General features: G+C 36.1%; 16 non-coding genes across 16 annotated transcripts; all 16 read left to right on the forward strand.

The window, feature by feature from the left end:
• Positions 1 to 1,989: 1,989 nt before the first annotated feature.
• On the forward strand, positions 1,990 to 2,061 carry TRNAE-UUC (transfer RNA glutamic acid (anticodon UUC)). The gene has a single exon. It is a non-coding gene; the product is annotated as a tRNA-Glu (tRNA).
• A 4-nt stretch (positions 2,062 to 2,065) lies between these two features.
• TRNAQ-CUG (transfer RNA glutamine (anticodon CUG)) lies at positions 2,066 to 2,137 on the forward strand. Its single transcript has one exon. It is a non-coding gene; the product is annotated as a tRNA-Gln (tRNA).
• A 2,221-nt stretch (positions 2,138 to 4,358) lies between these two features.
• Positions 4,359 to 4,431, forward strand: TRNAK-UUU (transfer RNA lysine (anticodon UUU)). Its single transcript has one exon. It is a non-coding gene; the product is annotated as a tRNA-Lys (tRNA).
• Positions 4,432 to 6,593: 2,162 nt separating this feature from the next.
• TRNAE-UUC (transfer RNA glutamic acid (anticodon UUC)) lies at positions 6,594 to 6,665 on the forward strand. Its single transcript has one exon. It is a non-coding gene; the product is annotated as a tRNA-Glu (tRNA).
• A 4-nt stretch (positions 6,666 to 6,669) lies between these two features.
• Positions 6,670 to 6,741, forward strand: TRNAQ-CUG (transfer RNA glutamine (anticodon CUG)). The gene has a single exon. It is a non-coding gene; the product is annotated as a tRNA-Gln (tRNA).
• Positions 6,742 to 8,933: 2,192 nt separating this feature from the next.
• TRNAK-UUU (transfer RNA lysine (anticodon UUU)) lies at positions 8,934 to 9,006 on the forward strand. Its single transcript has one exon. It is a non-coding gene; the product is annotated as a tRNA-Lys (tRNA).
• A 2,162-nt stretch (positions 9,007 to 11,168) lies between these two features.
• On the forward strand, positions 11,169 to 11,240 carry TRNAE-UUC (transfer RNA glutamic acid (anticodon UUC)). The gene has a single exon. It is a non-coding gene; the product is annotated as a tRNA-Glu (tRNA).
• Positions 11,241 to 11,244: 4 nt separating this feature from the next.
• TRNAQ-CUG (transfer RNA glutamine (anticodon CUG)) lies at positions 11,245 to 11,316 on the forward strand. The gene has a single exon. It is a non-coding gene; the product is annotated as a tRNA-Gln (tRNA).
• Positions 11,317 to 13,582: 2,266 nt separating this feature from the next.
• Positions 13,583 to 13,655, forward strand: TRNAK-UUU (transfer RNA lysine (anticodon UUU)). The gene has a single exon. It is a non-coding gene; the product is annotated as a tRNA-Lys (tRNA).
• Positions 13,656 to 15,819: 2,164 nt separating this feature from the next.
• TRNAE-UUC (transfer RNA glutamic acid (anticodon UUC)) lies at positions 15,820 to 15,891 on the forward strand. Its single transcript has one exon. It is a non-coding gene; the product is annotated as a tRNA-Glu (tRNA).
• Positions 15,892 to 15,895: 4 nt separating this feature from the next.
• On the forward strand, positions 15,896 to 15,967 carry TRNAQ-CUG (transfer RNA glutamine (anticodon CUG)). Its single transcript has one exon. It is a non-coding gene; the product is annotated as a tRNA-Gln (tRNA).
• Positions 15,968 to 18,187: 2,220 nt separating this feature from the next.
• TRNAK-UUU (transfer RNA lysine (anticodon UUU)) lies at positions 18,188 to 18,260 on the forward strand. Its single transcript has one exon. It is a non-coding gene; the product is annotated as a tRNA-Lys (tRNA).
• A 2,162-nt stretch (positions 18,261 to 20,422) lies between these two features.
• Positions 20,423 to 20,494, forward strand: TRNAE-UUC (transfer RNA glutamic acid (anticodon UUC)). Its single transcript has one exon. It is a non-coding gene; the product is annotated as a tRNA-Glu (tRNA).
• A 4-nt stretch (positions 20,495 to 20,498) lies between these two features.
• On the forward strand, positions 20,499 to 20,570 carry TRNAQ-CUG (transfer RNA glutamine (anticodon CUG)). Its single transcript has one exon. It is a non-coding gene; the product is annotated as a tRNA-Gln (tRNA).
• Positions 20,571 to 22,788: 2,218 nt separating this feature from the next.
• On the forward strand, positions 22,789 to 22,861 carry TRNAK-UUU (transfer RNA lysine (anticodon UUU)). The gene has a single exon. It is a non-coding gene; the product is annotated as a tRNA-Lys (tRNA).
• Positions 22,862 to 25,103: 2,242 nt separating this feature from the next.
• TRNAQ-CUG (transfer RNA glutamine (anticodon CUG)) lies at positions 25,104 to 25,175 on the forward strand. Its single transcript has one exon. It is a non-coding gene; the product is annotated as a tRNA-Gln (tRNA).
• The last annotated feature ends 38 nt before the right edge of the window (positions 25,176 to 25,213 follow it).

The raw sequence follows: 25,213 nt of genomic DNA on the forward strand, positions 1-25,213 counted from the left end.
GCGGGCAGGACTGCGTCCCAAATAAATAAATAATAAATTTTAAAATCGTTTCGTACGCGTACAGATTGTTTTAGTTTTTCTAAGACATAACATCGCAAACTCCCTGCAGAGATCACACCAGACCATACCATTTTAATGCTAAATTTTACGCCCGATTAATACGAGGACCGACATATCAAAGCCAAGCAAATACAAACTGCCAGTCAGTCTTCCAAGGACCAAGGAAGGGTTCTATTACGGGGTTCTTAAGCATATAGCCTTTATCCCCACATCGTCAAAGAATTATCTTTATCACCAAAAAGAGGTTTCCGCAAAGAGGTAAATTTAGTGCCAAAATGTTAATTTAACAAAAAGAGTAACTGCCTTCCACAGTGAAAACACTTAAGGACTGAATTTAGTAATTTTGGTGTCGAATAAGGGCCAGACTCAATTTGGAGGGGTTATATCATGAATTTTGAAAAGCATCTATGTTTCCTTGATCAATGGCCATGTGCTGTTAACAACACGTGAGCAGCAACACTCGCGAAAATCTTCAAGTCGCAAGTGCTTCGGTTCTGGGGGAGGGGAAAACCGGGAAATCGTTAGGCGAGTTTGAATTAAAGAGACACAGCCAGCAATGCCTTTGAGGAGAAACTTTTTAAAATATAATAAGATTGCATTAACTTTAAGTGTTATGATAATGAATGAAAAACCATTAAGTTCTCTTAAAGAGATTAAATTAAGTAATCCTTGCACTAGAACCCTTTTAAGAAGGAAACAAAGATGTGCTTACAGCCTGATAACAACCGCTTACAGATGGAAGAAGTAAGATTGCGCGATTAGGCGACAAAGAGAGAGTGATCCTGATGGAAGCTGAAAGATCAGCGAATTCACTCAGGCGTGGGGGGGGCAAGCGAACGAGTTTATTGAAACCTTCGAGGCGCCTCGTCTCCATAGCAACGCCTCTTGGCGAAAGGAAGCGCATTGCATGCTTTCTCCAGAATAGCTCTGGGTCTCATTTTAGACGATGCAATTCCCGGATGATAAGCAGGGAGGCTGTGGAGTACGGGGTTTCCGATCGAAGATATCTTTTGGAAAATGTTAGCCGAAGTCGCTGTACAAAGCGATTTATGGGAAGAATTTTGGCTGCATTATGAATATCCTCGTTCGTGACAAACCAAGGAGCTTTATAAATTTGCCGTAGCATAATGTGTTCTGAAAGATTCGGATAAGTTTCCTGTTAGTAATTCCTGCTGCGCCCCATACCGGGCTAGCATATGTCAGAATTGGCTTTATCATTGAGTTATTCCCAGTCAGTCTTTCATTGCGCTAAATCCTACACTCTCCTTTTCTAATTATTTTTGGATAATTTGAAGTGATCTCATAGAGACCACTATCAGATGGGAAATACTTAAGTAACAGGGATGTTAGGAATGAAGATATCTTATTGGTTGTTTTAATATTACTGTTACTACGTATTCTTATTGCAATGCAGCTTTGTTTTACAGAAAAATGCTGTGATAGTTACTTTATCAAGGACTATCTTTCTTTTGCTATCTTCTTGCTGTAACTGCGTCCTTCAGAATTTAAATTACTCGCGTAATTTCGCAGTCTTTATTTTTGGACGATAATATAACTTAAGAAAGGGGCAGAATACGAAAGGAATTACGGCATATCTCATAAACAAGTAGCATCTTCGAACTGCTTTCCGTGTGAACTGTGGGGTTCTACATAAATCCATTGAAGGTGTCGCAAATCAAAATCTAAAATTGAACATGAGAAACCCGACAGCACATTTTTGCCAATCGACTATGCATAAGGTATTGTATTTATATTCAATGTTATTTCTACTTTTAAAAACTACTTTGTAGGAAATGTTGTTTTACACATCAAAGAGCATAAGCAAAATAGTATTGTAACGTCTTGTACACCAGGTAGATTACAAAACTAACTGACCTACTTCTGCATGACTAGTATTTGAAGTAGGCAGGTTATCGTCTATCTAACAAGTCCCATGTGGTCTAGTGGCCAGGATACGTGGCTTTCACCCATGCGGCCCGGGTTCGATTCCCAGCATGGGAAAGGAGGTTCCATGGTGTAACGGTTAGCACTCTGGACTCTGAATCCAGCGATCCGAGTTCAAATCTCGGTGGAACCTATACCTTTTAGATATCTAGATGATACTAGATGAGATACGATTACATTCCTCTCGTATAATTAAAAATGCAAGACTAGAATTATTTTAGTTCAAAAACTGCGAACTCTACGCTTATTGGTACAGAAGTTACCTTGCATGTATTAAGGAATTAAATATTATACAAAATCTTATTCAATTTTATTTTTTAGCTACGTTAATTATTATCAGTTAATATGCTGAATAGTTTAAAAAATAAAAGCAGGCACTGTTATAGTTTCCTTTTAATATGAGCCGTTTGACAATTAAACAGCGATAAAGAGAGAATGTCATTTGGCAACGAATTTTATCGATGAAGGCTTATTTGAAAATGTTCCCCAGAATTTTCTTTGTTGCACAATAATTTCTGGAATCCTTAACGCTAAGTTCTAAGTCTCTTCAACCTCGAATTATGAGCACTTAGATTTGACTCTATGGTCCAATACGCAAAATCTACGAATATTTTGTAGAAAAAATTCTTCAATAAATTTTGCGTCTGACTACACTTACAGGAAATATTTAATGAATGATAATTTAAATATATATATTTCAATTAAGCCAGGGAAGCTGCCTATGATTGGATCAGAAATTGAATAATCGCTATCGATTTTGAGGGCTTTCAGGCATATGCTCCTCTTCTCTGGAGTAATAAATCATTTTGCTATAGTAGGAAATGCGACAACCATATTTATAGAAAATTCAACGTGCGAAGGAAAACGAAAATGAACGTCACGCCATTGTCTATCAAAACAGCAATGAAAGGTAAAGGAGATAAGATGCTGGAAATTCGGAAGCACTGAGAAAACCCGATATATCACTAAATTTAAAAAATACAATAAAATAAAAAAACTGAGTGGAAAAATGTAAATTTTTGTGAATACTCAAAGCCTTTAAGGGCATGCAGTTCCTCAACTCAAAAAACCCTTTCCTGGAAATCTGCGATAAATAAAGGTTGCTTCTTTTAATCTTATTTTGGTACTATTCGGTTTTGAGGGCCGTAGATAATCGCCAAACTATTGTTGATGCCATTGCTGCCAAAAATAATTGTGGCAACCCTAACGCAAGAAAGGAAGTATAATTGTAATTAACTAACTAAGATTGATGTGTTAATTTAGATGAAAGGTTAATTTCATATAATACATTTTTATTATTATAATTTATATGAAAAAGGCTAAACATAACTGAATGGATGGATGCCTGCATCGCTCTTTCGCTACCGAGTTATCGCTAAAGCATACTTTCATCTCGTTGGTTGTTCAAACATAATTTTCTATAACGAATGATGCTTTTTTTTTTTTTTTTTTTTTTTTTTTTTTTTTTTTTTTTTTTTGAAAATATTCTAGGTAAAGTGCAGAATCGCCCTCTTTTTTTTTCCCGGTTTTTTACAAAAGTAAAAACAATTGGATTTTTTTCATTTTTCTTTTACTTTTTAAGTGAAAATAGGTCTATGTGTACATAGATAAAGTGAAGGGTGCGCGCAGTGCCATTTTTATGTAATTCTGGGATTTTTTTTAAGTGAACATAGGTAGATGTGTACATGCAATTCTTAAAGACGTGTCAAGCAATGGGTGATTCAGCCCTTTACCCGAAATTCTATTGCAGACTTTTCGTCATGGGCTATTCCCAAATTGTTAAATCCATAGGATATCAAAAAAGGATTTAAAAATTAAAATAGTATTTCAATGGCGTCTTAAGAAATATAGAACTACATAAACTTTCGCAATTTGAAATCAGCGCGTATGCTAGATTTGGCGCTTTTGTGCTTACATTTTCGTTGCAATTTTTTTACAGTCCTCAAAACGGAATAGTACCCTTATGGTAAGGTAAAGTATTAATTAATTAATTAGTATAAAAGAGAAAAGCCTATTACAGATAGTTCTAAAATTTGGCCTTGGTAAACGTTTTGTTAAAACTGCGAGTATAAAGAGAATGTATTCTGATTTCTGTCAGAACTGTGTGCATTCACTTAGGTAGGTAACGATGCAAAATAAGTGCCATATTTCTATTTAGAGGTTTGAAATATCTTAACAACAGCCAAAATGCTTATTTCTTTCCTAAAAACTGTTCTGTACTTACCGACTAGCCTCTACTAATTATCTGCCTTTGGGAATAGGGATTCTCTTGCATTTATTTCTAGTAGTGTTCAGTATGCTATAAACAAAATCCTCCATTTGATTATAAGCCTTCTCCTTTCAATCTAGCTTAAGCCCGGATAGCTCAGTCGGTAGAGCGTTAGGCTTTTAACCTAACGGTCCAGGGTTCGAGTCCCTGTTCGGGCGGACTTCATTTTAGCAAAAAGGTAACACAGTGTACAACTATGAAGATAAGTTACATTTTTCCAGCCCCGTAGTTTTTTAGTGTTAGGTTCTAAAAATTATAAAATTATTCAAGTATTTTCCGCCTACCTTAATTTAGCGAACAATCTCAATAAATTTTAAAAATAGCTCATCAGGCGGGCAGGACTGCGTCCCAAATAAATAAATAATAAATTTTAAAATCGTTTCGTACGCGTACAGATTGTTTTAGTTTTTCTAAGACATAACATCGCAAACTCCCTGCAGAGATCACACCAGACCATACCATTTTAATGCTAAATTTTACGCCCGATTAATACGAGGACCGACATATCAAAGCCAAGCAAATACAAACTGCCAGTCAGTCTTCCAAGGACCAAGGAAGGGTTCTATTACGGGGTTCTTAAGCATATAGCCTTTATCCCCACATCGTCAAAGAATTATCTTTATCACCAAAAAGAGGTTTCCGCAAAGAGGTAAATTTAGTGCCAAAATGTTAATTTAACAAAAAGAGTAACTGCCTTCCACAGTGAAAACACTTAAGGACTGAATTTAGTAATTTTGGTGTCGAATAAGGGCCAGACTCAATTTGGAGGGGTTATATCATGAATTTTGAAAAGCATCTATGTTTCCTTGATCAATGGCCATGTGCTGTTAACAACACGTGAGCAGCAACACTCGCGAAAATCTTCAAGTCGCAAGTGCTTCGGTTCTGGGGGAGGGGAAAACCGGGAAATCGTTAGGCGAGTTTGAATTAAAGAGACACAGCCAGCAATGCCTTTGAGGAGAAACTTTTTAAAATATAATAAGATTGCATTAACTTTAAGTGTTATGATAATGAATGAAAAACCATTAAGTTCTCTTAAAGAGATTAAATTAAGTAATCCTTGCACTAGAACCCTTTTAAGAGGGAAACAAAGATGTGCTTACAGCCTGATAACAACCGCTTACAGATGGAAGAAGTAAGATTGCGCGATTAGGCGACAAAGAGAGAGTGACCCTGATGGAAGCTGAAAGATCAGCGAATTCACTCAGGCGTGGAGGGGGGCAAGCGAACGAGTTTATTGAAACCTTCGAGGCGCCTCGTCTCCATAGCAACGCCTCTTGGCGAAAGGAAGCGCATTGCATGCTTTCTCCAGAATAGCTCTGGGTCTCATTTTAGACGATGCAATTCCCGGATGATAAGCAGGGAGGCTGTGGAGTACGGGGTTTCCGATTGAAGATATCTTTTGGAAAATGTTAGCCGAAGTCGCTGTACAAAGCGATTTATGGGGAGAATTTTGGCTGCATTATGAATATCCTCGTTCGTGACAAACCAAGGAGCTTTATAAATTTGCCGTAGCATAATGTGTTCTGAAAGATTCGGATAAGTTTCCTGTTAGTAATTCCTGCTGCGCCCCATACCGGGCTAGCATATGTCAGAATTGGCTTTATCATTGAGTTATTCCCAGTCAGTCTTTCTTTGCGCTAAATCCTACACTCTCCTTTTCTAATTATTTTTGGATAATTTGAAGTGATCTCATAGAGACCACTATCAGATGGGAAATACTTAAGTAACAGGGATGTTAGGAATGAAGATATCTTATTGGATGTTTTAATATTACTGTTACTACGTATTCTTATTGCAATGCAGCTTTGTTTTACAGAAAAATGCTGTGATAGTTACTTTATCAAGGACTATCTTTCTTTTGCTATCTTCTTGCTGTAACTGCGTCCTTCAGAATTTAAATTACTCGCGTAATTTCGCAGTCTTTATTTTTGGACGATAATATAACTTAAGAAAGGGGCAGAATACGAAAGGAATTACGGCATATCTCATAAACAAGTAGCATCTTCGAACTGCTTTCCGTGGAACTGTGGGGTTCTACATAAATCCATTGAAGGTGTCGCAAATCAAAATCTAAAATTGAACATGAGAAACCCGACAGCACATTTTTGCCAATCGACTATGCATAAGGTATTGTATTTATATTCAATGTTATTTCTACTTTTAAAAACTACTTTGTAGGAAATGTTGTTTTACACATCAAAGAGCATAAGCAAAATAGTATTGTAACGTCTTGTACACCAGGTAGATTACAAAACTAACTGACCTACTTCTGCATGACTAGTATTTGAAGTAGGCAGGTTATCGTCTATCTAACAAGTCCCATGTGGTCTAGTGGCCAGGATACGTGGCTTTCACCCATGCGGCCCGGGTTCGATTCCCAGCATGGGAAAGGAGGTTCCATGGTGTAACGGTTAGCACTCTGGACTCTGAATCCAGCGATCCGAGTTCAAATCTCGGTGGAACCTATACCTTTTAGATATCTAGATGATACTAGATGAGATACGATTACATTCCTCTCGTATAATTAAAAATGCAAGACTAGAATTATTTTAGTTCAAAAACTGCGAACTCTACGCTTATTGGTACAGAAGTTACCTTGCATGTATTAAGGAATTAAATATTATACAAAATCTTATTCAATTTTATTTTTTAGCTACGTTAATTATTATCAGTTAATATGCTGAATAGTTTAAAAAATAAAAGCAGGCACTGTTATAGTTTCCTTTTAATATGAGCCGTTTGACAATTAAACAGCGATAAAGAGAGAATGTCATTTGGCAACGAATTTTATCGATGAAGGCTTATTTGAAAATGTTCCCCAGAATTTTCTTTGTTGCACAATAATTTCTGGAATCCTTAACGCTAAGTTCTAAGTCTCTTCAACCTCGAATTATGAGCACTTAGATTTGACTCTATGGTCCAATACGCAAAATCTACGAATATTTTGTAGAAAAATTTCTTCAATAAATTTTGCGTCTGACTACACTTACAGGAAATATTTAATGAATGATAATTTAAATATATATATTTCAATTAAGCCAGGGAAGCTGCCTATGATTGGATCAGAAATTGAATAATCGCTATCGATTTTGAGGGCTTTCAGGCATATGCTCCTCTTCTCTGGAGTAATAAAGCATTTTGCTATAGTAGGAAATGCGACAACCATATTTATAGAAAATTCAACGTGCGAAGGAAAACGAAAATGAACGTCACGCCATTGTCTATCAAAACAGCAATGAAAGGTAAAGGAGATAAGATGCTGGAAATTCGGAAGCACTGAGAAAACCCGATATATCACTAAATTTAAAAAATACAATAAAATAAAAAAACTGAGCGGAAAAATGTAAATTTTTGTGAATACTCAAAGCCTTTAAGGGCATGCAGTTCCTCAACTCAAAAAACCCTTTCCTGGAAATCTGCGATAAATAAAGGTTGCTTCTTTTAATCTTATTTTGGTACTATTCGGTTTTGAGGGCCGTAGATAATCGCCAAACTATTGTTGATGCCATTGCTGCCAAAAATAATTGTGGCAACCCTAACGCAAGAAAGGAAGTATAATTGTAATTAACTAACTAAGATTGATGTGTTAATTTAGATGAAAGGTTAATTTCATATAATACATTTTTATTATTATAATTTATATGAAAAAGGCTAAACATAACTGAATGGATGGATGCCTGCATCGCTCTTTCGCTACCGAGTTATCGCTAAAGCATACTTTCATCTCGTTGGTTGTTCAAACATAATTTTCTATAACGAATGATGCTTTTTTTTTTTTTTTGAAAATATTCTAGGTAAAGTGCAGAATCGCCCTCTTTTTTTTTCCCGGTTTTTTACAAAAGTAAAAACAATTGGATTTTTTTCATTTTTCTTTTACTTTTTAAGTGAAAATAGGTCTATGTGTACATAGATAAAGTGAAGGGTGCGCGCAGTGCCATTTTTATGTAATTCTGGGATTTTTTTTAAGTGAACATAGGTAGATGTGTACATGCAATTCTTAAAGACGTGTCAAGCAATGGGTGATTCAGCCCTTTACCCGAAATTCTATTGCAGACTTTTCGTCATGGGCTATTCCCAAATTGTTAAATCCATAGGATATCAAAAAAGGATTTAAAAATTAAAATAGTATTTCAATGGCGTCTTAAGAAATATAGAACTACATAAACTTTCGCAATTTGAAATCAGCGCGTATGCTAGATTTGGCGCTTTTGTGCTTACATTTTCGTTGCAATTTTTTTACAGTCCTCAAAACGGAATAGTACCCTTATGGTAAGGTAAAGTATTAATTAATTAATTAGTATAAAAGAGAAAAGCCTATTACAGATAGTTCTAAAATTTGGCCTTGGTAAACGTTTTGTTAAAACTGCGAGTATAAAGAGAATGTATTCTGATTTCTGTCAGAACTGTGTGCATTCACTTAGGTAGGTAACGATGCAAAATAAGTGCCATATTTCTATTTAGAGGTTTGAAATATCTTAACAACAGCCAAAATGCTTATTTCTTTCCTAAAAACTGTTCTGTACTTACCGACTAGCCTCTACTAATTATCTGCCTTTGGGAATAGGGATTCTCTTGCATTTATTTCTAGTAGTGTTCAGTATGCTATAAACAAAATCCTCCATTTGATTATAAGCCTTCTCCTTTCAATCTAGCTTAAGCCCGGATAGCTCAGTCGGTAGAGCGTTAGGCTTTTAACCTAACGGTCCAGGGTTCGAGTCCCTGTTCGGGCGGACTTCATTTTAGCAAAAAGGTAACACAGTGTACAACTATGAAGATAAGTTACATTTTTCCAGCCCCGTAGTTTTTTAGTGTTAGGTTCTAAAAATTATAAAATTATTCAAGTATTTTCCGCCTACCTTAATTTAGCGAACAATCTCAATAAATTTTAAAAATAGCTCATCAGGCGGGCAGGACTGCGTCCCAAATAAATAAATAATAAATTTTAAAATCGTTTCGTACGCGTACAGATTGTTTTAGTTTTTCTAAGACATAACATCGCAAACTCCCTGCAGAGATCACACCAGACCATACCATTTTAATGCTAAATTTTACGCCCGATTAATACGAGGACCGACATATCAAAGCCAAGCAAATACAAACTGCCAGTCAGTCTTCCAAGGACCAAGGAAGGGTTCTATTACGGGGTTCTTAAGCATATAGCCTTTATCCCCACATCGTCAAAGAATTATCTTTATCACCAAAAAGAGGTTTCCGCAAAGAGGTAAATTTAGTGCCAAAATGTTAATTTAACAAAAAGAGTAACTGCCTTCCACAGTGAAAACACTTAAGGACTGAATTTAGTAATTTTGGTGTCGAATAAGGGCCAGACTCAATTTGGAGGGGTTATATCATGAATTTTGAAAAGCATCTATGTTTCCTTGATCAATGGCCATGTGCTGTTAACAACACGTGAGCAGCAACACTCGCGAAAATCTTCAAGTCGCAAGTGCTTCGGTTCTGGGGGAGGGGAAAACCGGGAAATCGTTAGGCGAGTTTGAATTAAAGAGACACAGCCAGCAATGCCTTTAGGAGAAACTTTTTAAAATATAATAAGATTGCATTAACTTTAAGTGTTATGATAATGAATGAAAAACCATTAAGTTCTCTTAAAGAGATTAAATTAAGTAATCCTTGCACTAGAACCCTTTTAAGAGGGAAACAAAGATGTGCTTACAGCCTGATAACAACCGCTTACAGATGGAAGAAGTAAGATTGCGCGATTAGGCGACAAAGAGAGAGTGACCCTGATGGAAGCTGAAAGATCAGCGAATTCACTCAGGCGTGGGGGGGGGCAAGCGAACGAGTTTATTGAAACCTTCGAGGCGCCTCGTCTCCATAGCAACGCCTCTTGGCGAAAGGAAGCGCATTGCATGCTTTCTCCAGAATAGCTCTGGGTCTCATTTTAGACGATGCAATTCCCGGATGATAAGCAGGGAGGCTGTGGAGTACGGGGTTTCCGATTGAAGATATCTTTTGGAAAATGTTAGCCGAAGTCGCTGTACAAAGCGATTTATGGGGAGAATTTTGGCTGCATTATGAATATCCTCGTTCGTGACAAACCAAGGAGCTTTATAAATTTGCCGTAGCATAATGTGTTCTGAAAGATTCGGATAAGTTTCCTGTTAGTAATTCCTGCTGCGCCCCATACCGGGCTAGCATATGTCAGAATTGGCTTTATCATTGAGTTATTCCCAGTCAGTCTTTCTTTGCGCTAAATCCTACACTCTCCTTTTCTAATTATTTTTGGATAATTTGAAGTGATCTCATAGAGACCACTATCAGATGGGAAATACTTAAGTAACAGGGATGTTAGGAATGAAGATATCTTATTGGATGTTTTAATATTACTGTTACTACGTATTCTTATTGCAATGCAGCTTTGTTTTACAGAAAAATGCTGTGATAGTTACTTTATCAAGGACTATCTTTCTTTTGCTATCTTCTTGCTGTAACTGCGTCCTTCAGAATTTAAATTACTCGCGTAATTTCGCAGTCTTTATTTTTGGACGATAATATAACTTAAGAAAGGGGCAGAATACGAAAGGAATTACGGCATATCTCATAAACAAGTAGCATCTTCGAACTGCTTTCCGTGTGAACTGTGGGGTTCTACATAAATCCATTGAAGGTGTCGCAAATCAAAATCTAAAATTGAACATGAGAAACCCGACAGCACATTTTTGCCAATCGACTATGCATAAGGTATTGTATTTATATTCAATGTTATTTCTACTTTTAAAAACTACTTTGTAGGAAATGTTGTTTTACACATCAAAGAGCATAAGCAAAATAGTATTGTAACGTCTTGTACACCAGGTAGATTACAAAACTAACTGACCTACTTCTGCATGACTAGTATTTGAAGTAGGCAGGTTATCGTCTATCTAACAAGTCCCATGTGGTCTAGTGGCCAGGATACGTGGCTTTCACCCATGCGGCCCGGGTTCGATTCCCAGGATGGGAAAGGAGGTTCCATGGTGTAACGGTTAGCACTCTGGACTCTGAATCCAGCGATCCGAGTTCAAATCTCGGTGGAACCTATACCTTTTAGATATCTAGATGATACTAGATGAGATACGATTACATTCCTCTCGTATAATTAAAAATGCAAGACTAGAATTATTTTAGTTCAAAAACTGCGAACTCTACGCTTATTGGTACAGAAGTTACCTTGCATGTATTAAGGAATTAAATATTATACAAAATCTTATTCAATTTTATTTTTTAGCTACGTTAATTATTATCAGTTAATATGCTGAATAGTTTAAAAAATAAAAGCAGGCACTGTTATAGTTTCCTTTTAATATGAGCCGTTTGACAATTAAACAGCGATAAAGAGAGAATGTCATTTGGCAACGAATTTTATCGATGAAGGCTTATTTGAAAATGTTCCCCAGAATTTTCTTTGTTGCACAATAATTTCTGGAATCCTTAACGCTAAGTTCTAAGTCTCTTCAACCTCGAATTATGAGCACTTAGATTTGACTCTATGGTCCAATACGCAAAATCTACGAATATTTTGTAGAAAAAATTCTTCAATAAATTTTGCGTCTGACTACACTTACAGGAAATATTTAATGAATGATAATTTAAATATATATATTTCAATTAAGCCAGGGAAGCTGCCTATGATTGGATCAGAAATTGAATAATCGCTATCGATTTTGAGGGCTTTCAGGCATATGCTCCTCTTCTCTGGAGTAATAAAGCATTTTGCTATAGTAGGAAATGCGACAACCATATTTATAGAAAATTCAACGTGCGAAGGAAAACGAAAATGAACGTCACGCCATTGTCTATCAAAACAGCAATGAAAGGTAAAGGAGATAAGATGCTGGAAATTCGGAAGCACTGAGAAAACCCGATATATCACTAAATTTAAAAAATACAATAAAATAAAAAAAAAGCACTGAGAAAACCCGATATATCACTAAATTTAAAAAATACAATAAAATAAAAAAACTGAGCGGAAAAATGTAAATTTTTGTGAATACTCAAAGCCTTTAAGGGCATGCAGTTCCTCAACTCAAAAAACCCTTTCCTGGAAATCTGCGATAAATAAAGGTTGCTTCTTTTAATCTTATTTTGGTACTATTCGGTTTTGAGGGCCGTAGATAATCGCCAAACTATTGTTGATGCCATTGCTGCCAAAAATAATTGTGGCAACCCTAACGCAAGAAAGGAAGTATAATTGTAATTAACTAACTAAGATTGATGTGTTAATTTAGATGAAAGGTTAATTTCATATAATACATTTTTATTATTATAATTTATATGAAAAAGGCTAAACATAACTGAATGGATGGATGCCTGCATCGCTCTTTCGCTACCGAGTTATCGCTAAAGCATACTTTCATCTCGTTGGTTGTTCAAACATAATTTTCTATAACGAATGATGCTTTTTTTTTTTTTTTTTTTTTTTTTTTTTTGGAAAATATTCTAGGTAAAGTGCAGAATCGCCCTCTTTTTTTTTCCCGGTTTTTTACAAAAGTAAAAACAATTGGATTTTTTTCATTTTTCTTTTACTTTTTAAGTGAAAATAGGTCTATGTGTACATAGATAAAGTGAAGGGTGCGCGCAGTGCCATTTTTATGTAATTCTGGGATTTTTTTTAAGTGAACATAGGTAGATGTGTACATGCAATTCTTAAAGACGTGTCAAGCAATGGGTGATTCAGCCCTTTACCCGAAATTCTATTGCAGACTTTTCGTCATGGGCTATTCCCAAATTGTTAAATCCATAGGATATCAAAAAAGGATTTAAAAATTAAAATAGTATTTCAATGGCGTCTTAAGAAATATAGAACTACATAAACTTTCGCAATTTGAAATCAGCGCGTATGCTAGATTTGGCGCTTTTGTGCTTACATTTTCGTTGCAATTTTTTTACAGTCCTCAAAACGGAATAGTACCCTTATGGTAAGGTAAACTATTAATTAATTAATTAGTATAAAAGAGAAAAGCCTATTACAGATAGTTCTAAAATTTGGCCTTGGTAAACGTTTTGTTAAAACTGCGAGTATAAAGAGAATGTATTCTGATTTCTGTCAGAACTGTGTGCATTCACTTAGGTAGGTAACGATGCAAAATAAGTGCCATATTTCTATTTAGAGGTTTGAAATATCTTAACAACAGCCAAAATGCTTATTTCTTTCCTAAAAACTGTTCTGTACTTACCGACTAGCCTCTACTAATTATCTGCCTTTGGGAATAGGGATTCTCTTGCATTTATTTCTAGTAGTGTTCAGTATGCTATAAACAAAATCCTCCATTTGATTATAAGCCTTCTCCTTTCAATCTAGCTTAAGCCCGGATAGCTCAGTCGGTAGAGCGTTAGGCTTTTAACCTAACGGTCCAGGGTTCGAGTCCCTGTTCGGGCGGACTTCATTTTAGCAAAAAGGTAACACAGTGTACAACTATGAAGATAAGTTACATTTTTCCAGCCCCGTAGTTTTTTAGTGTTAGGTTCTAAAAATTATAAAATTATTCAAGTATTTTCCGCCTACCTTAATTTAGCGAACAATCTCAATAAATTTTAAAAATAGCTCATCAGGCGGGCAGGACTGCGTCCCAAATAAATAAATAATAAATTTTAAAATCGTTTCGTACGCGTACAGATTGTTTTAGTTTTTCTAAGACATAACATCGCAAACTCCCTGCAGAGATCACACCAGACCATACCATTTTAATGCTAAATTTTACGCCCGATTAATACGAGGACCGACATATCAAAGCCAAGCAAATACAAACTGCCAGTCAGTCTTCCAAGGACCAAGGAAGGGTTCTATTACGGGGTTCTTAAGCATATAGCCTTTATCCCCACATCGTCAAAGAATTATCTTTATCACCAAAAAGAGGTTTCCGCAAAGAGGTAAATTTAGTGCCAAAATGTTAATTTAACAAAAAGAGTAACTGCCTTCCACAGTGAAAACACTTAAGGACTGAATTTAGTAATTTTGGTGTCGAATAAGGGCCAGACTCAATTTGGAGGGGTTATATCATGAATTTTGAAAAGCATCTATGTTTCCTTGATCAATGGCCATGTGCTGTTAACAACACGTGAGCAGCAACACTCGCGAAAATCTTCAAGTCGCAAGTGCTTCGGTTCTGGGGGAGGGGAAAACCGGGAAATCGTTAGGCGAGTTTGAATTAAAGAGACACAGCCAGCAATGCCTTTGAGGAGAAACTTTTTAAAATATAATAAGATTGCATTAACTTTAAGTGTTATGATAATGAATGAAAAACCATTAAGTTCTCTTAAAGAGATTAAATTAAGTAATCCTTGCACTAGAACCCTTTTAAGAAGGAAACAAAGATGTGCTTACAGCCTGATAACAACCGCTTACAGATGGAAGAAGTAAGATTGCGCGATTAGGCGACAAAGAGAGAGTGACCCTGATGGAAGCTGAAAGATCAGCGAATTCACTCAGGCGTGGGGGGGGGGCAAGCGAACGAGTTTATTGAAACCTTCGAGGCGCCTCGTCTCCATAGCAACGCCTCTTGGCGAAAGGAAGCGCATTGCATGCTTTCTCCAGAATAGCTCTGGGTCTCATTTTAGACGATGCAATTCCCGGAAGATAAGCAGGGAGGCTGTGGAGTACGGGGTTTCCGATCGAAGATATCTTTTGGAAAATGTTAGCCGAAGTCGCTGTACAAAGCGATTTATGGGGAGAATTTTGGCTGCATTATGAATATCCTCGTTCGTGACAAACCAAGGAGCTTTATAAATTTGCCGTAGCATAATGTGTTCTGAAAGATTCGGATAAGTTTCCTGTTAGTAATTCCTGCTGCGCCCCATACCGGGCTAGCATATGTCAGAATTGGCTTTATCATTGAGTTATTCCCAGTTAGTCTTTCATTGCGCTAAATCCTACACTCTCCTTTTCTAATTATTTTTGGATAATTTGAAGTGATCTCATAGAGACCACTATCAGATGGGAAATACTTAAGTAACAGGGATGTTAGGAATGAAGATATCTTATTGGATGTTTTAATATTACTGTTACTACGTATTCTTATTGCAATGCAGCTTTGTTTTACAGAAAAATGCTGTGATAGTTACTTTATCAAGGACTATCTTTCTTTTGCTATCTTCTTGCTGTAACTGCGTCCTTCAGAATTTAAATTACTCGCGTAATTTCGCAGTCTTTATTTTTGGACGATAATATAACTTAAGAAAGGGGCAGAATACGAAAGGAATTATGGCATATCTCATAAACAAGTAGCATCTTCGAACTGCTTTCCGTGTGAACTGTGGGGTTCTACATAAATCCATTGAAGGTGTCGCAAATCAAAATCTAAAATTGAACATGAGAAACCCGACAGCACATTTTTGCCAATCGACTATGCATAAGGTATTGTATTTATATTCAATGTTATTTCTACTTTTAAAAACTACTTTGTAGGGAATGTTGTTTTACACATCAAAGAGCATAAGCAAAATAGTATTGTAACGTCTTGTACACCAGGTAGATTACAAAACTAACTGACCTACTTCTGCATGACTAGTATTTGAAGTAGGCAGGTTATCGTCTATCTAACAAGTCCCATGTGGTCTAGTGGCCAGGATACGTGGCTTTCACCCATGCGGCCCGGGTTCGATTCCCAGCATGGGAAAGGAGGTTCCATGGTGTAACGGTTAGCACTCTGGACTCTGAATCCAGCGATCCGAGTTCAAATCTCGGTGGAACCTATACCTTTTAGATATCTAGATGATACTAGATGAGATACGATTACATTCCTCTCGTATAATTAAAAATGCAAGACTAGAATTATTTTAGTTCAAAAACTGCGAACTCTACGCTTATTGGTACAGAAGTTACCTTGCATGTATTAAGGAATTAAATATTATACAAAATCTTATTCAATTTTATTTTTTAGCTACGTTAATTATTATCAGTTAATATGCTGAATAGTTTAAAAAATAAAAGCAGGCACTGTTATAGTTTTCTTTTAATATGAGCCGTTTGACAATTAAACAGCGATAAAGAGAGAATGTCATTTGGCAACGAATTTTATCGATGAAGGCTTATTTGAAAATGTTCCCCAGAATTTTCTTTGTTGCACAATAATTTCTGGAATCCTTAACGCTAAGTTCTAAGTCTCTTCAACCTCGAATTATGAGCACTTAGATTTGACTCTATGGTCCAATACGCAAAATCTACGAATATTTTGTAGAAAAATTTCTTCAATAAATTTTGCGTCTGACTACACTTACAGGAAATATTTAATGAATGATAATTTAAATATATATATTTCAATTAAGCCAGGGAAGCTGCCTATGATTGGATCAGAAATTGAATAATCGCTATCGATTTTGAGGGCTTTCAGGCATATGCTCCTCTTCTCTGGAGTAATAAAGCATTTTGCTATAGTAGGAAATGCGACAACCATATTTATAGAAAATTCAACGTGCGAAGGAAAACGAAAATGAACGTCACGCCATTGTCTATCAAAACAGCAATGAAAGGTAAAGGAGATAAGATGCTGGAAATTCGGAAGCACTGAGAAAACCCGATATATCACTAAATTTAAAAAATACAATAAAATAAAAAAACTGAGCGGAAAAATGTAAATTTTTGTGAATACTCAAAGCCTTTAAGGGCATGCAGTTCCTCAACTCAAAAAACCCTTTCCTGGAAATCTGCGATAAATAAAGGTTGCTTCTTTTAATCTTATTTTGGTACTATTCGGTTTTGAGGGCCGTAGATAATCGCCAAACTATTGTTGATGCCATTGCTGCCAAAAATAATTGTGGCAACCCTAACGCAAGAAAGGAAGTATAATTGTAATTAACTAACTAAGATTGATGTGTTAATTTAGATGAAAGGTTAATTTCATATAATACATTTTTATTATTATAATTTATATGAAAAAGGCTAAACATAACTGAATGGATGGATGCCTGCATCGCTCTTTCGCTACCGAGTTATCGCTAAAGCATACTTTCATCTCGTTGGTTGTTCAAACATAATTTTCTATAACGAATGATGCTTTTTTTTTTTTTTTTTTTTTTTTTTTTTTTTTTTTTTTTTTGGAAAATATTCTAGGTAAAGTGCAGAATCGCCCTCTTTTTTTTTCCCGGTTTTTTACAAAAGTAAAAACAATTGGATTTTTTTCATTTTTCTTTTACTTTTTAAGTGAAAATAGGTCTATGTGTACATAGATAAAGTGAAGGGTGCGCGCAGTGCCATTTTTATGTAATTCTGGGATTTTTTTTAAGTGAACATAGGTAGATGTGTACATGCAATTCTTAAAGACGTGTCAAGCAATGGGTGATTCAGCCCTTTACCCGAAATTCTATTGCAGACTTTTCGTCATGGGCTATTCCCAAATTGTTAAATCCATAGGATATCAAAAAAGGATTTAAAAATTAAAATAGTATTTCAATGGCGTCTTAAGAAATATAGAACTACATAAACTTTCGCAATTTGAAATCAGCGCGTATGCTAGATTTGGCGCTTTTGTGCTTACATTTTCGTTGCAATTTTTTTACAGTCCTCAAAACGGAATAGTACCCTTATGGTAAGGTAAACTATTAATTAATTAATTAGTATAAAAGAGAAAAGCCTATTACAGATAGTTCTAAAATTTGGCCTTGGTAAACGTTTTGTTAAAACTGCGAGTATAAAGAGAATGTATTCTGATTTCTGTCAGAACTGTGTGCATTCACTTAGGTAGGTAACGATGCAAAATAAGTGCCATATTTCTATTTAGAGGTTTGAAATATCTTAACAACAGCCAAAATGCTTATTTCTTTCCTAAAAACTGTTCTGTACTTACCGACTAGCCTCTACTAATTATCTGCCTTTGGGAATAGGGATTCTCTTGCATTTATTTCTAGTAGTGTTCAGTATGCTATAAACAAAATCCTCCATTTGATTATAAGCCTTCTCCTTTCAATCTAGCTTAAGCCCGGATAGCTCAGTCGGTAGAGCGTTAGGCTTTTAACCTAACGGTCCAGGGTTCGAGTCCCTGTTCGGGCGGACTTCATTTTAGCAAAAAGGTAACACAGTGTACAACTATGAAGATAAGTTACATTTTTCCAGCCCCGTAGTTTTTTAGTGTTAGGTTCTAAAAATTATAAAATTATTCAAGTATTTTCCGCCTACCTTAATTTAGCGAACAATCTCAATAAATTTTAAAAATAGCTCATCAGGCGGGCAGGACTGCGTCCCAAATAAATAAATAATAAATTTTAAAATCGTTTCGTACGCGTACAGATTGTTTTAGTTTTTCTAAGACATAACATCGCAAACTCCCTGCAGAGATCACACCAGACCATACCATTTTAATGCTAAATTTTACGCCCGATTAATACGAGGACCGACATATCAAAGCCAAGCAAATACAAACTGCCAGTCAGTCTTCCAAGGACCAAGGAAGGGTTCTATTACGGGGTTCTTAAGCATATAGCCTTTATCCCCACATCGTCAAAGAATTATCTTTATCACCAAAAAGAGGTTTCCGCAAAGAGGTAAATTTAGTGCCAAAATGTTAATTTAACAAAAAGAGTAACTGCCTTCCACAGTGAAAACACTTAAGGACTGAATTTAGTAATTTTGGTGTCGAATAAGGGCCAGACTCAATTTGGAGGGGTTATATCATGAATTTTGAAAAGCATCTATGTTTCCTTGATCAATGGCCATGTGCTGTTAACAACACGTGAGCAGCAACACTCGCGAAAATCTTCAAGTCGCAAGTGCTTCGGTTCTGGGGGAGGGGAAAACCGGGAAATCGTTAGGCGAGTTTGAATTAAAGAGACACAGCCAGCAATGCCTTTGAGGAGAAACTTTTTAAAATATAATAAGATTGCATTAACTTTAAGTGTTATGATAATGAATGAAAAACCATTAAGTTCTCTTAAAGAGATTAAATTAAGTAATCCTTGCACTAGAACCCTTTTAAGAAGGAAACAAAGATGTGCTTACAGCCTGATAACAACCGCTTACAGATGGAAGAAGTAAGATTGCGCGATTAGGCGACAAAGAGAGAGTGACCCTGATGGAAGCTGAAAGATCAGCGAATTCACTCAGGCGTGGGGGGGGCAAGCGAACGAGTTTATTGAAACCTTCGAGGCGCCTCGTCTCCATAGCAACGCCTCTTGGCGAAAGGAAGCGCATTGCATGCTTTCTTCAGAATAGCTCTGGGTCTCATTTTAGACGATGCAATTCCCGGATGATAAGCAGGGAGGCTGTGGAGTACGGGGTTTCCGATCGAAGATATCTTTTGGAAAATGTTAGCCGAAGTCGCTGTACAAAGCGATTTATGGGGAGAATTTTGGCTGCATTATGAATATCCTCGTTCGTGACAAACCAAGGAGCTTTATAAATTTGCCGTAGCATAATGTGTTCTGAAAGATTCGGATAAGTTTCCTGTTAGTAATTCCTGCTGCGCCCCATACCGGGCTAGCATATGTCAGAATTGGCTTTATCATTGAGTTATTCCCAGTCAGTCTTTCATTGCGCTAAATCCTGCACTCTCCTTTTCTAATTATTTTTGGATAATTTGAAGTGATCTCATAGAGACCACTATCAGATGGGAAATACTTAAGTAACAGGGATGTTAGGAATGAAGATATCTTATTGGATGTTTTAATATTACTGTTACTACGTATTCTTATTGCAATGCAGCTTTGTTTTACAGAAAAATGCTGTGATAGTTACTTTATCAAGGACTATCTTTCTTTTGCTATCTTCTTGCTGTAACTGCGTCCTTCAGAATTTAAATTACTCGCGTAATTTCGCAGTCTTTATTTTTGGACGATAATATAACTTAAGAAAGGGGCAGAATACGAAAGGAATTATGGCATATCTCATAAACAAGTAGCATCTTCGAACTGCTTTCCGTGTGAACTGTGGGGTTCTACATAAATCCATTGAAGGTGTCGCAAATCAAAATCTAAAATTGAACATGAGAAACCCGACAGCACATTTTTGCCAATCGACTATGCATAAGGTATTGTATTTATATTCAATGTTATTTCTACTTTTAAAAACTACTTTGTAGGGAATGTTGTTTTACACATCAAAGAGCATAAGCAAAATAGTATTGTAACGTCTTGTACACCAGGTAGATTACAAAACTAACTGACCTACTTCTGCATGACTAGTATTTGAAGTAGGCAGGTTATCGTCTATCTAACAAGTCCCATGTGGTCTAGTGGCCAGGATACGTGGCTTTCACCCATGCGGCCCGGGTTCGATTCCCAGCATGGGAAAGGAGGTTCCATGGTGTAACGGTTAGCACTCTGGACTCTGAATCCAGCGATCCGAGTTCAAATCTCGGTGGAACCTATACCTTTTAGATATCTAGATGATACTAGATGAGATACGATTACATTCCTCTCGTATAATTAAAAATGCAAGACTAGAATTATTTTAGTTCAAAAACTGCGAACTCTACGCTTATTGGTACAGAAGTTACCTTGCATGTATTAAGGAATTAAATATTATACAAAATCTTATTCAATTTTATTTTTTAGCTACGTTAATTATTATCAGTTAATATGCTGAATAGTTTAAAAAATAAAAGCAGGCACTGTTATAGTTTTCTTTTAATATGAGCCGTTTGACAATTAAACAGCGATAAAGAGAGAATGTCATTTGGCAACGAATTTTATCGATGAAGGCTTATTTGAAAATGTTCCCCAGAATTTTCTTTGTTGCACAATAATTTCTGGAATCCTTAACGCTAAGTTCTAAGTCTCTTCAACCTCGAATTATGAGCACTTAGATTTGACTCTATGGTCCAATACGCAAAATCTACGAATATTTTGTAGAAAAATTTCTTCAATAAATTTTGCGTCTGACTACACTTACAGGAAATATTTAATGAATGATAATTTAAATATATATATTTCAATTAAGCCAGGGAAGCTGCCTATGATTGGATCAGAAATTGAATAATCGCTATCGATTTTGAGGGCTTTCAGGCATATGCTCCTCTTCTCTGGAGTAATAAAGCATTTTGCTATAGTAGGAAATGCGACAACCATATTTATAGAAAATTCAACGTGCGAAGGAAAACGAAAATGAACGTCACGCCATTGTCTATCAAAACAGCAATGAAAGGTAAAGGAGATAAGATGCTGGAAATTCGGAAGCACTGAGAAAACCCGATATATCACTAAATTTAAAAAATACAATAAAATAAAAAAACTGAGCGGAAAAATGTAAATTTTTGTGAATACTCAAAGCCTTTAAGGGCATGCAGTTCCTCAACTCAAAAAACCCTTTCCTGGAAATCTGCGATAAATAAAGGTTGCTTCTTTTAATCTTATTTTGGTACTATTCGGTTTTGAGGGCCGTAGATAATCGCCAAACTATTGTTGATGCCATTGCTGCCAAAAATAATTGTGGCAACCCTAACGCAAGAAAGGAAGTATAATTGTAATTAACTAACTAAGATTGATGTGTTAATTTAGATGAAAGGTTAATTTCATATAATACATTTTTATTATTATAATTTATATGAAAAAGGCTAAACATAACTGAATGGATGGATGCCTGCATCGCTCTTTCGCTACCGAGTTATCGCTAAAGCATACTTTCATCTCGTTGGTTGTTCAAACATAATTTTCTATAACGAATGATGCTTTTTTTTTTTTTTTTTTTTTTTTTTTTTTTTTTTTTTTTGGAAAATATTCTAGGTAAAGTGCAGAATCGCCCTCTTTTTTTTTCCCGGTTTTTTACAAAAGTAAAAACAATTGGATTTTTTTCATTTTTCTTTTACTTTTTAAGTGAAAATAGGTCTATGTGTACATAGATAAAGTGAAGGGTGCGCGCAGTGCCATTTTTATGTAATTCTGGGATTTTTTTTAAGTGAACATAGGTAGATGTGTACATGCAATTCTTAAAGACGTGTCAAGCAATGGGTGATTCAGCCCTTTACCCGAAATTCTATTGCAGACTTTTCGTCATGGGCTATTCCCAAATTGTTAAATCCATAGGATATCAAAAAAGGATTTAAAAATTAAAATAGTATTTCAATGGCGTCTTAAGAAATATAGAACTACATAAACTTTCGCAATTTGAAATCAGCGCGTATGCTAGATTTGGCGCTTTTGTGCTTACATTTTCGTTGCAATTTTTTTACAGTCCTCAAAACGGAATAGTACCCTTATGGTAAGGTAAACTATTAATTAATTAATTAGTATAAAAGAGAAAAGCCTATTACAGATAGTTCTAAAATTTGGCCTTGGTAAACGTTTTGTTAAAACTGCGAGTATAAAGAGAATGTATTCTGATTTCTGTCAGAACTGTGTGCATTCACTTAGGTAGGTAACGATGCAAAATAAGTGCCATATTTCTATTTAGAGGTTTGAAATATCTTAACAACAGCCAAAATGCTTATTTCTTTCCTAAAAACTGTTCTGTACTTACCGACTAGCCTCTACTAATTATCTGCCTTTGGGAATAGGGATTCTCTTGCATTTATTTCTAGTAGTGTTCAGTATGCTATAAACAAAATCCTCCATTTGATTATAAGCCTTCTCCTTTCAATCTAGCTTAAGCCCGGATAGCTCAGTCGGTAGAGCGTTAGGCTTTTAACCTAACGGTCCAGGGTTCGAGTCCCTGTTCGGGCGGACTTCATTTTAGCAAAAAGGTAACACAGTGTACAACTATGAAGATAAGTTACATTTTTCCAGCCCCGTAGTTTTTTAGTGTTAGGTTCTAAAAATTATAAAATTATTCAAGTATTTTCCGCCTACCTTAATTTAGCGAACAATCTCAATAAATTTTAAAAATAGCTCATCAGGCGGGCAGGACTGCGTCCCAAATAAATAAATAATAAATTTTAAAATCGTTTCGTACGCGTACAGATTGTTTTAGTTTTTCTAAGACATAACATCGCAAACTCCCTGCAGAGATCACACCAGACCATACCATTTTAATGCTAAATTTTACGCCCGATTAATACGAGGACCGACATATCAAAGCCAAGCAAATACAAACTGCCAGTCAGTCTTCCAAGGACCAAGGAAGGGTTCTATTACGGGGTTCTTAAGCATATAGCCTTTATCCCCACATCGTCAAAGAATTATCTTTATCACCAAAAAGAGGTTTCCGCAAAGAGGTAAATTTAGTGCCAAAATGTTAATTTAACAAAAAGAGTAACTGCCTTCCACAGTGAAAACACTTAAGGACTGAATTTAGTAATTTTGGTGTCGAATAAGGGCCAGACTCAATTTGGAGGGGTTATATCATGAATTTTGAAAAGCATCTATGTTTCCTTGATCAATGGCCATGTGCTGTTAACAACACGTGAGCAGCAACACTCGCGAAAATCTTCAAGTCGCAAGTGCTTCGGTTCTGGGGGAGGGGAAAACCGGGAAATCGTTAGGCGAGTTTGAATTAAAGAGACACAGCCAGCAATGCCTTTGAGGAGAAACTTTTTAAAATATAATAAGATTGCATTAACTTTAAGTGTTATGATAATGAATGAAAAACCATTAAGTTCTCTTAAAGAGATTAAATTAAGTAATCCTTGCACTAGAACCCTTTTAAGAAGGAAACAAAGATGTGCTTACAGCCTGATAACAACCGCTTACAGATGGAAGAAGTAAGATTGCGCGATTAGGCGACAAAGAGAGAGTGACCCTGATGGAAGCTGAAAGATCAGCGAATTCACTCAGGCGTGGGGGGGGGGCAAGCGAACGAGTTTATTGAAACCTTCGAGGCGCCTCGTCTCCATAGCAACGCCTCTTGGCGAAAGGAAGCGCATTGCATGCTTTCTTCAGAATAGCTCTGGGTCTCATTTTAGACGATGCAATTCCCGGATGATAAGCAGGGAGGCTGTGGAGTACGGGGTTTCCGATCGAAGATATCTTTTGGAAAATGTTAGCCGAAGTCGCTGTACAAAGCGATTTATGGGGAGAATTTTGGCTGCATTATGAATATCCTCGTTCGTGACAAACCAAGGAGCTTTATAAATTTGCCGTAGCATAATGTGTTCTGAAAGATTCGGATAAGTTTCCTGTTAGTAATTCCTGCTGCGCCCCATACCGGGCTAGCATATGTCAGAATTGGCTTTATCATTGAGTTATTCCCAGTCAGTCTTTCATTGCGCTAAATCCTACACTCTCCTTTTCTAATTATTTTTGGATAATTTGAAGTGATCTCATAGAGACCACTATCAGATGGGAAATACTTAAGTAACAGGGATGTTAGGAATGAAGATATCTTATTGGATGTTTTAATATTACTGTTACTACGTATTCTTATTGCAATGCAGCTTTGTTTTACAGAAAAATGCTGTGATAGTTACTTTATCAAGGACTATCTTTCTTTTGCTATCTTCTTGCTGTAACTGCGTCCTTCAGAATTTAAATTACTCGCGTAATTTCGCAGTCTTTATTTTTGGACGATAATATAACTTAAGAAAGGGGCAGAATACGAAAGGAATTACGGCATATCTCATAAACAAGTAGCATCTTCGAACTGCTTTCCGTGGAACTGTGAGGTTCTACATAAATCCATTGAAGGTGTCGCAAATCAAAATCTAAAATTGAACATGAGAAACCCGAGAGCACATTTTTGCCAATCGACTATGCATAAGGTATTGTATTTATATTCAACGTTATTTCTACTTTTAAAAACTACTTTGTAGGAAATGTTATTTTACACATCAAAGAGCATAAGCAAAATAGTATTGTAACGTCTTGTACACCAGGTCGATTACAAAACTAACTGAACTACTTCTGCATGACTAGTATTTGAAGTAGGCAGGTTATCGCCTATCCAACAAGTCCCATGTGGTCTAGTGGTCAGGATACGTGGCTTTCACCCACGCGGCCCGGGTTCGATTCCTAGCATGATGGGAAAGGAGGTTCCATGGTGTAACGGTTAGCACTCTGGACTCTGAATCCAGCGATCCGAGTTCAAATCTCGGTGGAACCTATACCTTTTAGATATCTAGATGATACTAGATGCGATAC

The sequence above is a fragment of the Stegodyphus dumicola genome, chromosome 8 (assembly GCF_044657685.1).
Source record: "Stegodyphus dumicola isolate Sdum_Otavi_A_Nest chromosome 8, ASM4465768v1".
Lineage (NCBI taxonomy): Eukaryota > Metazoa > Arthropoda > Arachnida > Araneae > Eresidae > Stegodyphus > Stegodyphus dumicola.